The sequence below is a fragment of the Marmota flaviventris genome, chromosome 2, assembly GCF_047511675.1.
Source record: "Marmota flaviventris isolate mMarFla1 chromosome 2, mMarFla1.hap1, whole genome shotgun sequence".
NCBI classification, from domain to species: Eukaryota; Metazoa; Chordata; class Mammalia; order Rodentia; family Sciuridae; genus Marmota; species Marmota flaviventris.
Genome location: NC_092499.1, coordinates 171,965,036 through 171,977,729, shown reverse-complemented (window position 1 = coordinate 171,977,729; position 12,694 = coordinate 171,965,036).

Here is a 12,694-nt window from a genome sequence, read left to right as displayed (position 1 = left end):
TCACTAGCTGGTAGCATATCCCCCTTTGAAAATGCTTCATGGTGCCATGTTGTTTTCTTGACACAGCCCTGACCCATGGAAACTTTTGTGATGATGGTATTGATATAAAATAGTGACTTTGCTTAAAGGAACCTAAGAAATTTTTGAGCCACATACAAGTGGCCAAGGCTCAGAAGCATAGTTAACAGAGACTCAGAATTCATACCAAGCTACCAGGAACAACATGTTTTACCATGGAAGAGTTTACATGGAATTTTATAGTCACAGAACAAAAGAAAGCACAAAGCAGTACATTGACCAGTTCCAATGATGGGAGGATCAGGTAGGTGGGCTCCAGAAAAATGGGGAAATCTCTTGTATAGGTTGTAGATGTTTTATCATTCTTAGGGTTGGTGGAGGCTCGAGATCTGCTGAGCTTATTGACACATTCTGCGAAGTTTTATCTATCAGTCTTGAGAATGTTAGGTCAGATACAAAAGTTAAGGTAATTGACATTACATGGTCTCAGGTAGCCTAAGATAATGGTCTAAGATAGCCTAAGACTCTTGACCTACTGCATTCCATCTCTCCACAATCAAGATGATCTACTTAGCCAAGTTCAAACATCCTGCAGAATCTTTAATATAGATGCAGCTTCTTCAGAAAAACTCAGTTTGCTGTTGAAATCTTCTATTTCTTCTTTGTACTGTACAGTAGCTACTAGCCTATTGAGCTTTTGGAAAATGTTTGGTACAACTCAGGAACTAGGTTTTAACTTATACTTAATTTTAATTAATTATAATTTAAATTTAACTAGCACATGGGGTGGCAGCTACTATATTGGACAGTTCAACTCTAGAACTTAGCTTCCAACAGTAGTGCTGTTATGACCAGCAACATCTGCATCCCTTTAGAGCCTTTTAGGAATGCAGAATCTCTAGCCCCAACCCACAATTCCTAAATCTGAACCTTAACAAGACTCCCCATTGATTCTTATGCACATTAAAGTATTAGAAGCACTGGGTTGAAGTCTAAAATATTTGACTTGCTAAATCCTTCAATATCTGGGATTTCCCTTTTCTGTTTTTCTCACCCTTCCCCATACATTCCACTCAATTAATCTCTCCTGAAATAACCGTTTTGTTTGAGCCTGTGGTGGAAGGGTCTCAATCTGGCTCCCAGACCAAGGCTCCAATGTGACATCTTCCATGACTTTCCCCTTTATTCACTTAGGAAGTAATTGCTTTTTTTTGTATTTCTAGAGAACTTGCACAATTCAGATGGAGAACCATTGTGTTACAGAATTTTCTTTAGCAGAGTAGACGTTTACTCATTTACTGGTATAAAAGCAATATCTAGATATCAAAGATTGAATGAGGATAGAGGCCATGTCAAAAGTATCTAACACTCATGCACACATTCTTAAGGGCTGTTCTTTCCCTGCATCCTTAGTAGTATGCACACGTTGCCCTTTGCCCTAGGAAACTGGATACCAGGGAAATAAATTGGCTATTAGACCTAGATTCTTGTCTACCTGCAGATTTAAAAAAATAGAGCTTTACGTTTTGGCTAAATCCCTCGTACAGGCAAATGGTCTTAACTCGCTGGCAGTTTCCTAGGGTATCCCAGGCTCTGAGGGTGCATAGACCTAATGCAGCCAGGCAGCAGTATTCCAGTCTGCCCCTGCAAGAGGTTCTTGAAGTTCTTTGAAGAGCAATTGGCCTGATGGCTTCCTAGCTTGTTGAGGCCTGGACTCCACTTACAAAGGTATTGTAAGCTCATGCCTGCTGGTGGCTGAGAGCCAGCAACATTTTTAAGCATTAGTTCTCAGGTCTTCAGAATTTATACAATCAAATAATTCCAGAAACAAATTGGGATTCCCCAGGTCAGGGACAAGCAATATTTTGTCACTCTTCAAATGAATGGCAATGTCTTGATTCCTTTCTTCTTTCTGATACCCACATGAGATGTCTGTACATCAGGGACAGAAACAGGAAAATTGGGGAGGCCTAAACTGCCAGGGCACTGTGACTTTACCCAAGGCTGACATTGTTCCTGTTGAGTAGGTTTCCTTCATTTTTTATATTCTTTTGTACTTTTAAATTTGTTCTAATTCGTTCTACATGAAAGTACAATGCACTTGGATGCATTATATATACATTGAGTATAATTTCTCATTCTGGTTGTATATGAGGTAGAATCACACTGGTACTGTGGTCATATAAGTACATAGGGTAGTAATCTTCAATTCATTCTATTATCCTTCCTACTCCCCATACCTCCTTCCCTCCCTTCACTCCCCTCTGCCTAGTCTAGAGTACCTATATTCTTTCCTAGGTGCCACCCCCAACCCCCATTGTGAATTAGCATCTGCGTATCAAACAGTTGGCCTTTGGTTTTATGGGATTGGCTTATTTCACTTAGCATGATATTCTCCAGCTTCATCCATTTATGAGCAAATGCCATAATTTCATTTTTCTTTACGGCTGAGTATTCCACTGTGTATATATACCACATTTTCTTTATACATTCATCCCTTGAAGGGCACCTAAGTTGGTTTCATAGTTTAGCTATTGTGAGTTGAGCTGCTGTAAACATTGATGTGGCTGTGTCATTGTAATATGCCGATTAAGTCCTCTGGGTATAAATTGAGGAGTGGGTCAGATGGTGGTTTGATGTTTTCTTTTGAGTTAGATCCTGAGTCCTCTTTTGTTTAGGAAGCAAGTGGTCAAGATGTTACTTTTGTTTTCAGTTGATTCTAAAAGGGGAAAACTGACAGGTGGTTCAAGGGAGCTTTACTTCCAAGGTTTAGCAATGAGGTTAAATATAAGAGCATAGTATAACGCTTTGAAAAGGAAACCCTCTATTCGTCCCAATGTCCATATGAATAACATCAATTCTAATATTATTTTTAAAAAATTAGCCCTGAAATCACTTTATTACCTTTTTATTTTTCAAGCCCTGTCCTAGCAAGGCTGACATTTGCCCCCAACTTTATATCAGCTCTGCTCAGTCCTAACATTTAATAATTATCTCTGGAATCTTCATATTTTAAAAAGCATTTTCTGTATGAGTTTCTTAGATATGCTTACTGAGAGTGGTTAATCATCTCCACTCACTGCATCTTAATACTTGTTGCAAATCAAGTTCTCTTAAAAGAGGACCTATTGGGTACAGTGGCACATGCCTGGAATCCCAGTGGCTTGAGAGGCTGAGGGAGGAGTATCACAAGTTCAAAGCCAGCCTCAGCAATTTAGCAAGGCCCTAAGCAACTTAGTGAGACCTTGTCTCAAAAATAAAAAATAAAAGTGACTGGGAATGTGGCTCAGTGCTTAAGTGCCCTTGGGTTCAATCCCTGGTATGAAAAAAACAACCAAACCAAACCAAACCACAACCACCACCACCACAATAACAACAAAAACTCTTTTCCTTATTAAGTTCCAAACAGAAGCCAAAACTTTAGTAGGAATGGTTTTAAAGTAAGATGATTTAACTTTCTACTCTTTTCCAGTTACTGATCTCACTCTATACTGGTCCTATAACTCTTTGCAAAAGTCCATAAAATTCACTTAGAAGGAAATCTGATATATTGAATTCCATGCACAAGATTTTTTTTTTACATCCTTTAAAAAATTATTTATTTTACAGTAGAATGCATTTTGACATATTGTACAGAAATGGAGATAACTTCTCATTCCTCTGGCTTGGTACAGAGTCACTCCAGTAGGGTAATTACACATATATGTAGGGTAATAATGTCTGTCTCATTCTACCGTCCTTCCCATCCATGCATGAGATTTTGAATTAGCATAGAAGAATAATTAATATACATAATAGTTGATTTTCTCAGATTATAGAAGCATTATAAAATTAAAATTTCAAGCTCAAGCATTTGGGTCCACTTTGTGGTCCAAGTAGGTTCATAGCTCCTTACATCACCCATATCAGAATTCTCACCTCAGTCCCAAGGAGATGAAGCAAGAGTGCCGAAAGCAGTGGGGGCCAAATGGCTTGAATGGTAACTTAGCACCTTCCGAGCTAAAAATATTGCACATGTGAAGCAAACACACCCTCAGGCATTTATGGGTCATCCCTTCAGTCTTACACTAAAGATTCCCAAATCTTTATCCATAAAACAGATATCTTTCTGTAGTTCCAGACGTTGTCCATCTGTCTGCTTGCATCTTCCGCTGAATTTTTTTTTATTTTTTTAATTTTTTATTGTTGGCTGTTCAAAACATTACATAGCTCTTGATATATCATATTTCACACTTTGATTCAAGTGGGTTATGAGCTCCCATTTTTACCCCATATACAGATTGCAGAATCACATCAGTTACACATCCATTGATTTATATATTGCCATACTAGTGTCTGTTGTGTTCTAATGCCTTTCCTATCCTCTACTATCCCCCCTCCCCTCCCCTCCCCTCCCCTCTTCTCTCTCTGCCCCCTCTACTGACATTCATTTGTCCCCCTTGTATTATTTTTCCCTTTCCCCTCACTTCCTCTTGTATGTACTTTTGTATAACTCTGAGGGTCTCCTTCCATTTCCATGCAATTTCCCTTCTCTCTCCCTTTCCCTCCCACCTCTCATCCCTGTTTAATGTTAATCTTCTTCTCATGCTCTTCGACCCTACTCTGTTCTTAGTTACTCTCCTTATATCAAAGAAGACATTTGGCATTTGTTTTTTAGGGATTGGCTAGCTTCACTTAGCATAATCTGCTCTAATGCCATCCATTTCCCTGTAAATTCTATGATTTTGTCATTTTTTTAATGCAGAGTAATACTCCATTGTGTATAAATGCCACATTTTTTTTATCCATTCATCTATTGAAGGGCATCTAGTTTGGTTCCACAGTCTTGCTATTGTGAATTGTGCTGCTATGAACATCGATGTAGCAGTGTCCCTGTAGCATGCTCTTTTTAGGTCTTTAGGGAATAGACCGAGAAGGGGAATAGCTGGGTTAAATGGTGGCTCCATTCCCAGCTTTCCAAGAAATCTCCATACTGCTTTCCAAATTGGCTGCACCAATTTGTAGTCCCACCAGCAAAGTACAAGTGTACCCTTTTCCCCACATCCTCGCCAGCACTTGTTGTTGTTTGACTTCATAATGGCTGCCAATCTAACGGGAGTGAGATGGTATCTTAGGGTGGTTTTGATTTGCATTTCTCTGACTGCTAGAGATGGTGAGCATTTTTTCATGTACTTGTTGATTGATTGTATGTCCTCCTCTGAGAAGTGTCTGTTCAGGTCCTTGGCCCATTTGTTGATTGGGTTGTTTGTTCTCTTATTGTCTAATTTTTTTAGTTCTTTGTATACTCTGGATATTAGGGCTCTATCTGAAGTGTGAGGAGTAAAGATTTGTTCCCAGGATGTAGGCTCTCTATTTACCTCTCTTATTGTTTCTTTTGCTGAGAGAAAACTTTTTAGTTTGAGTAAGTCCCATTTGTTGATTCTAGTTATTAACTTTTGTGCTATGGGTGTCCTATTGAGGAATTTGGAGCCCGACCCCACAGTATGTAGATTCCGCTGAATGTTCTACGGATATTTGGCTCCTCACTGAATTTGTCTTCCTTCTTCTGCTCTTTCTCCAGAACTCTTGCAGAAACTCCAAACTTGCTTCCGTTTCCCTAAGTCTTCATGATTATTAAGTGATCATAGAGGAGGATAGGAAACAGTCTTCTTATACTGGATTTTGCTAACTGGTTTTCCAAAAGTAGTTGTGCCAGCTTGTGTTTCCATCAGTAATACTTGAGAACTTCTGTTTTTCCTACATTTGGAATATTAGATTTGCATTTTTACCATTGTGATGAATGTGACATGGTAATTAATTTTGAATTTCCCTCATTATCAGTAAGATTGTGAGGATACTTTCATATGTTTTTGTGCACCCATGTTTCATTCCATGAATGGCCTATTAATATCATCAGTCCAGTTTTTCCACTGATTGCTACTGGGTACTAATCCTTGGTTGGTGTTACATATGGAAAGCAAACCAATTAGAACGCACCCCATGCCAGCTGCCAAACCCGTTAAATTGTTAAACTGTTTTAACTGTCAGACCACCTCCGGCTCTATAAATATACACAAATTTTCTCAAATTGTGTCTTGTCATTTCTCATTCTTATGCTGATTTTTTAAAAAAAATTATTGTAGTAAATTGGTCAACGTTTTATTGTCTACATTATGCTTTTGTATATTTTGTTTAAAAAGATCCTGCCCTACTTCAAGGTCATGAAGACATCTCACATTTTATTACAATTTTTAAAAGTTTTGAGTTTTTAAAAATGTCTTTAATTCAGCTGGTATCCACTTGTATATGAGATAAAAATCTATACTGCTTTAAAAAATATGAAAAACTAAATATTCTATAAATTATCAAGTAATCTAATTGTTGGGAGTTGCCCCGGCTCCAAAGACTAACTTCCCCATCACCGTCCAATGGTGAGTCCTGCTGACTCACATGATCCTTACCCACCAATTAGAACGCACCCTATGCCAGCTGCCCAAAACCGTTAAATTGTTAAACTGTTTCAATTGTCAAACCACCCCTGGCTCTATAAATATGCAGAGCTGCCTCAATAAACCGGCATTTTCTCCATCGGCAAGCCTTGATCGTTCTTTCACTAATCGTTTCCTATTGATCTAAAATGTCATTTCTACCAAATATTAAGTGTCTAAATAGGTACGAGTTCATTTCTGGGCTTGATGTTTTGAACCAGTAGTTAATTTATCTATCATCATATTAAACACATTTTCTAGATTTCTATAGCTTTAAAAATAAGATTTGATATTTGGTAAGGCAAGCTTCTCTAGTTTATTAATCTTCAAATATTTTTGAAGATTTATATTTATATTTCCACTAGGGCATTATAGTTTTACATAATAGTGGGGTTCATTTTGACATATTCATAAATGCACATAACATAATTTGCTCCATTTTGATCCCCAGTGCTAACCCTTATCCATTTTTATTTTTTTAGTTGTTGATGGACATAATATCTTTATTCTATTTATTTATTTTTATGTGGTGCCGAGGATCGAACCCAGTGACTTGTGTATACAAGGGAAGCACTCTACTACTGAGCCACAACCCCAGCCTCCAAAGTATTTTTTGATTACTTATGAGCCTCTTCTCTTTTTGAAAATTTTAGAATCAGTGTATCAAGTATGATGAAAATTTATAGATTAATTTAGAGTTACTGATTTGCTTATTTACTTTTTTTTTTTTTTTTTTTTTTTTGTGCTGCTTGGGATTGAATCCAGGACCTCATGTGTGTTAGGTAAGCGCTCTATATCCCCAGCCGTTATTTTAACATTTGAGTCATCCTCTTAATTAATATTATATTTTAAAAATCATATTTTCTAATTCTTTCTGACACACAAAAATACAATTGAATTTTTAATTTTGATTCTGTTTCTGGCAACCTTATAAATTTAAACTTGTCATTAATTATAATAAATTGTACTCATTTTTTTTTTGATTCTCTATGGTAATAGTTGCTCTTGTTTAGAAAATGTAAATAATTCTTTGATATCTCCCTTCAAGAGGTGGAACCTAATACAGACCTCTTTCTTGGTGTGGACTAGACTTACAGAGTTTATTTTAACAAATAAGAAAACAGTGGAAGAGCTGACGAGATTTCTGAGATTTGGTTATAAAGGACACTGTAGCTTCCATTCTGCCTTCTTTCTGTCTTTTTCTATCTCTGATAACTTGCTCTGGGGAAGCCAGCTGTCATGTCATGAGGACACTCAGGCAGCTCTGTGTAAAGGCTCAGACGGTTTTGAGCTGAGGCCTTCAGCCAACAGGGAAGGAAGTGAAGCCAACAGCTGTGGGAGGGAGCCATCTTGGAAATGGATCCTTTGGTTCTCGTCAAACTTTCAGAGGGCCATGGCCTCATCAGACATTTTGACTACACCCTCCTGAGAGACCTGGAGCCTCTAAGCTGCTTCTAGATTTCTGACTCTCAGAAACCTTTTGAAGTAATTCAGTCTTTTAAAGAGAAAAATTTAGCATTTATTTTATTATGACTATATAAATATTATTCACAGCCAAGTCACATAATGTACTAAGAAAAAATTGATTTTCTCATGTAACCTTTTGCTTTTCCTAGAGTTAACAATTGTTTCTTCTCTTTCTTTTATATTTTCTTGTTTTCTTGAACCTCTTAGCAGTTCTTTCATCTTTAATGTCCCAGTTACCCTCTATCCTCAGGCCAAGATTCAGAGTTGGAAAGGCTATAAGAATTCTTAATTTCCTTTCAACTTTAGGAATCTCTCACTCTGTACCCAGTGAGATACAATTCTTAAAAAAATAGTTGGCTAATCAAAGAAAGCTTATCTTTTCTCATTCTTAAATTTGTTTTGTTTTTCTTCTAACGACTTCATTGATAACTTGACATAAAAATTCTATTTATTTAAGGTGTACAACTTGGTGTTTTGATACACATAAACATTGTGAATTGATCACCACATTTCAGATAATGAACATATTTATCACCTTTGCATAGTTACCATTTGTGTGTGTGTGTGTTGAGATTTACTTTAAAATCTATCTGCTTAGCTGATTTCAAGTATGCAATGTAGAGTTGTTAACTACTGTCACTATGATATACTTTGGGTCTTTAGAAGCTATTCCTCTTATATAACCGAAGCCTTATGCCCTTTGACTGCTATCATTCTATTCCACAAACCCCATATCCAGGCACCTAGAAGCCAACCTTCTACTCTGAGGTTATATTAGTTCAACTATTAAAATTACCCACATAGCAGATCCCACAGTATTTCTCTTTTGTATCTAGCTTATGTAGCTTAACGAAACACCTTCTAGCTTCATCTGTGTGGCTGCAAATGGAACTATTTTCTTTCTTTCTTTCTTTTTTTTTTTAGAGAGAGAGAGAATTTTTTTTTTTTAATATTTATTTTTTAGCTTTGGGCGGACACAACATCTTGTTTTTTTTTTGTATGTGGTGCTGAGGCTGGAACCTGGGCCGCACGCATGCCAGGCCAGCGCGCTACCGCTTGAGCCACATCCCCAGCCCATTTTCTTTCTTTCTTTCTTTTTTTTTTTTTTAAGGGCAGAATAATATTCCATGGTATATAGGAACCCCATTCATTTGTCAAAGAACATTTAGGTTATTTCCATGTTATGGCTGTTGGGAATAAAGCTGCAAAAAATGTGGAAATGCAAATCTCTCTTCTACCTACTTATTTAATTTCCTTTGGGAGAGCAAAGGGGCTTCAGGGAAGAATAACCCTTCTAGGGCCCACTCCCAGTGACTCACCTCCTTGTACCCCACCAGAAGCTGAGCAGTTTTCCTGCTCTGGCTTCTCCTGCCATGATGTGCTTCCTCATCCGGGGCCCAGAGCAATGGAGTCTATGGACTGAAGCTCTGAAGCCATGAACCCCAAATAAACTTTTCCTCCTCTAGGTTGTTCTTTTTTTTTTTTTCTCAAATATTTATTTTTTTTTAGTTGGACACAATACCTTTGTTTTCTTTATTTATTTTTATGTGGTACTGAGGATCGAATCCAGGGCCTCAAACGTGCTAGGCAAGCACTCTACCGCTGAGCCACAACCCCAGCCCTCTAGGTTGTTTTTGCTGGGTATTTTGATCACAGCAGTACAAAATCTGACTTAGGCCCTTCTGGATTTCAGGATGTGAATCAGGCACTTCGTACTGCTTTCTTTCCTTCCACAGACTGGTTCTGTGTTTCATTTATTTTTCTACCTTGATGCTTTGCTGCATCAATTAACAACTTATTGAGCTGTGTTCCTTTCAAACTTTTCTTTCAACATGTTTTTTTTTTTTTTTAAATCTCCTCTTCTGTTACCTTGTGTTATCAGGTTTATTCCTTCAAGAAAATTCTTTTTGGGGGCTTTACAGGAAAATAAGGATCGTTAATTGGTTTGCATTTCTAATATTTAACTGGAAGTCCTAATTTATCTCCTTTATCTATCTCTTTCTTCAACAATTTCTGTGTCATCTAGATTATCACGTCTTCTATGATCTGCATACTGCTACTGACAAATCTGCTTAAAAATCCAACTTGAGAATCTTTGTTTCTTTACTGGTAAGTTTAATTCATTTATATTTATTGTGAATATTACTTTCTCCTCTTTATTAGTTTGGAAATTATAAATTCTATTTTTATGGCTTTAGGGATTACACTTAAATTTTGATTTGCATACTTGATTTAGCCAACTCAAGTAATACCTCTATCCTTAACCTGATCGATACAAGCTTCTTGGAATCATTATCTGATTACCAACTCTTGATTAGCAACCTCTTCCACTGTTCAGAATCTTTAGTGTTATATTTAGCTATACATTTTTTTACACATCAAGTTAGACATTCTTTTTATCATAACTGTGTATTTTACAATTTCTTTGCTCACAATTGCTTTTTGCATTTAACATTTTCCTTCTGGGTTCAATCAACCTATAATGAAGAACATACTTCAATAGTTTCTTTCAGTGAAAGTCTTTGAATAATACATGTTCTTAGTCTTCAGGTAAGCAAAAATGTATTTATTTCATTTTCATTTTCAAATCTTGGTTAGCTGGGTATACAGTTTTAAGGCTGTAGTTTGCTCTTTCTACACATTGAAAATATTTTTCATTGTCTTCTGATGCCTATTATTGCTGGGGAGAAGTTTTCTAATGTTCTTTATAGTTAAATTCTCTCTATTTTTTTCCTTGTAAGATTTTTTCTTTGTCTTTTTTGTTTCCTATGTTTGTTAAGATGTATATAGATATGGATTTATTTTTATTTTTATTGTTATGAGATTAAAAATATAGCTAGGTATGAATTTTTTTCTTTTCATAAAAAGGAAAAAATTACTTGTGTTTGTTTCTTTAATCTGAGGATTTATGTTTTTCATCAATTCTGAGAAATTCTTAAGGCATTATCTTTTCAAACATCACCTCTGTTCTTTCTTTCCAGCTTTTTAGTTTCATTAAGTTAAACCTTCTCATTCTGTTGTGATCCCATATCCATTATCTTTTATTTTTATTTGTTTTTGGATCATTCTTTCTGATCTATCTTCTACAGTACTCATTATTTTTTCTTTTTAAAATTTAACTAATCTGTATTTTAACCCATCTGTTGAGAATTAATTTCATTGTCATTGATATTTTTTTTCTCTAAAGCTTTTTTCCTAGAGTATTCTGTTCTTTCCTTATATTTTCATTAGCTTTTTATTAAAAAGATACTTTCTCTTTTATTCTTTCTCAGATTATTCTAGTATCTAAAATTCTTGGTATGGTCCATATTCCAGTTTGTTTTATCTGCTGACTTTCTCTGATAGTAGATGGTTTCCTTATATGATGTATAGTTTTTGAATGTGAATTTATCTTCAACAGACTTTAATTTTTTTTCTTTTTTGCAAGTGTGTCAGTGTTGTCTGCAACCTGCCATGGGAGTTTTACTTTGCCTCTGCCTAACACTCTGGGATTTTTAAGTTATCCAGTTAGCTTAGAATTCTGGCATTACTTGAGTAGAATTAAACTCTAGAATTGTTCAGACTTGATACTTCAATTTCTTATGGGAAAATTTGATTTCATTTTGGCCATCAATTTTGGAAAGTACAGATTTCCTTGATACTTACATAGGCCCAAAAACTAATTTTTGAAAATTTCTGTTTTCACAAAGGGAGAAATCTATTCATTATCTTTCTTTATACAGTTATTTCAGAAGTACCTGTGCCCCAAATCATAAGTTTGTCATTTCATTTATGATAGATGCAGCCTTCCAGCTGTGAGTGTACATCAAGGATTATTAATGTAGGTCTGGTGTCCCCACATGTACTTGCTCCTCTTTATTCATTGCATCTACAGATTTTCTTTTTCTCGTTCTTTTTGTATTTTATACAAATACTTTTGTATCTATAGTGAGAGAGAATCTGCATTGAATTAGTATGCTTTGGTTTAGTTTCTAGGGCTGGAAATAATAAACCAGGAGAACACATTAAATTAAAATATGTTCTGTCCTCCTATCTTACCAAACATGACTGCAAGTCTATGAAAAAACCAAAGACGATGGATTTATTATTATTGTCTATGTCCCAGTGTTCTTTTGATATATTAGTAATGTTTGGATAAGTAATAAAATAGAAAACTACATAATTATAATATTAATTTTATAAAATTTGGGTTTTTTTGCCCTTATTTCAGCAGAATTGCTATGCTTTATGGTCAAAAATTTCACAAAAATAATTTCTGAATCGACAATATTGGTATTGAATAGATCTGAAAAGTTTAAAAAAGTAGAATGCAATTATAGCCAATATAAAAATTTTTTAATATTTTCATCAAAATGTGAATTAAAGTAAATGTAAAACAAATCATGGAATTTAAATTTCATTCATTCATTTTCAAGATGTTTTCTTCTGAGATATTAATATTTATCAAAATGAATAAGTGAAATATAAATTGTATAACTATAATTAAAAGTTAACTTTATTAAAAATTTTAACAAAAATAAAACTTTTTCTGATTTCAGTGTTCAGTGACACTCTAGTTACCAATGTAAAGTATTTGAATCAATCTTCTCATATTTGATCTAGATCTAAGTATATACAAATACAAAGGATATATAAATTAATAGCCTTCATTGTCTGTGCAGCTGTTGAGGATGCCAAGTTCAATTCACAAATGCCAGTAGACCTATAACTGCCTCTGGAGAAGCAAAAGATACCTAAGTTTT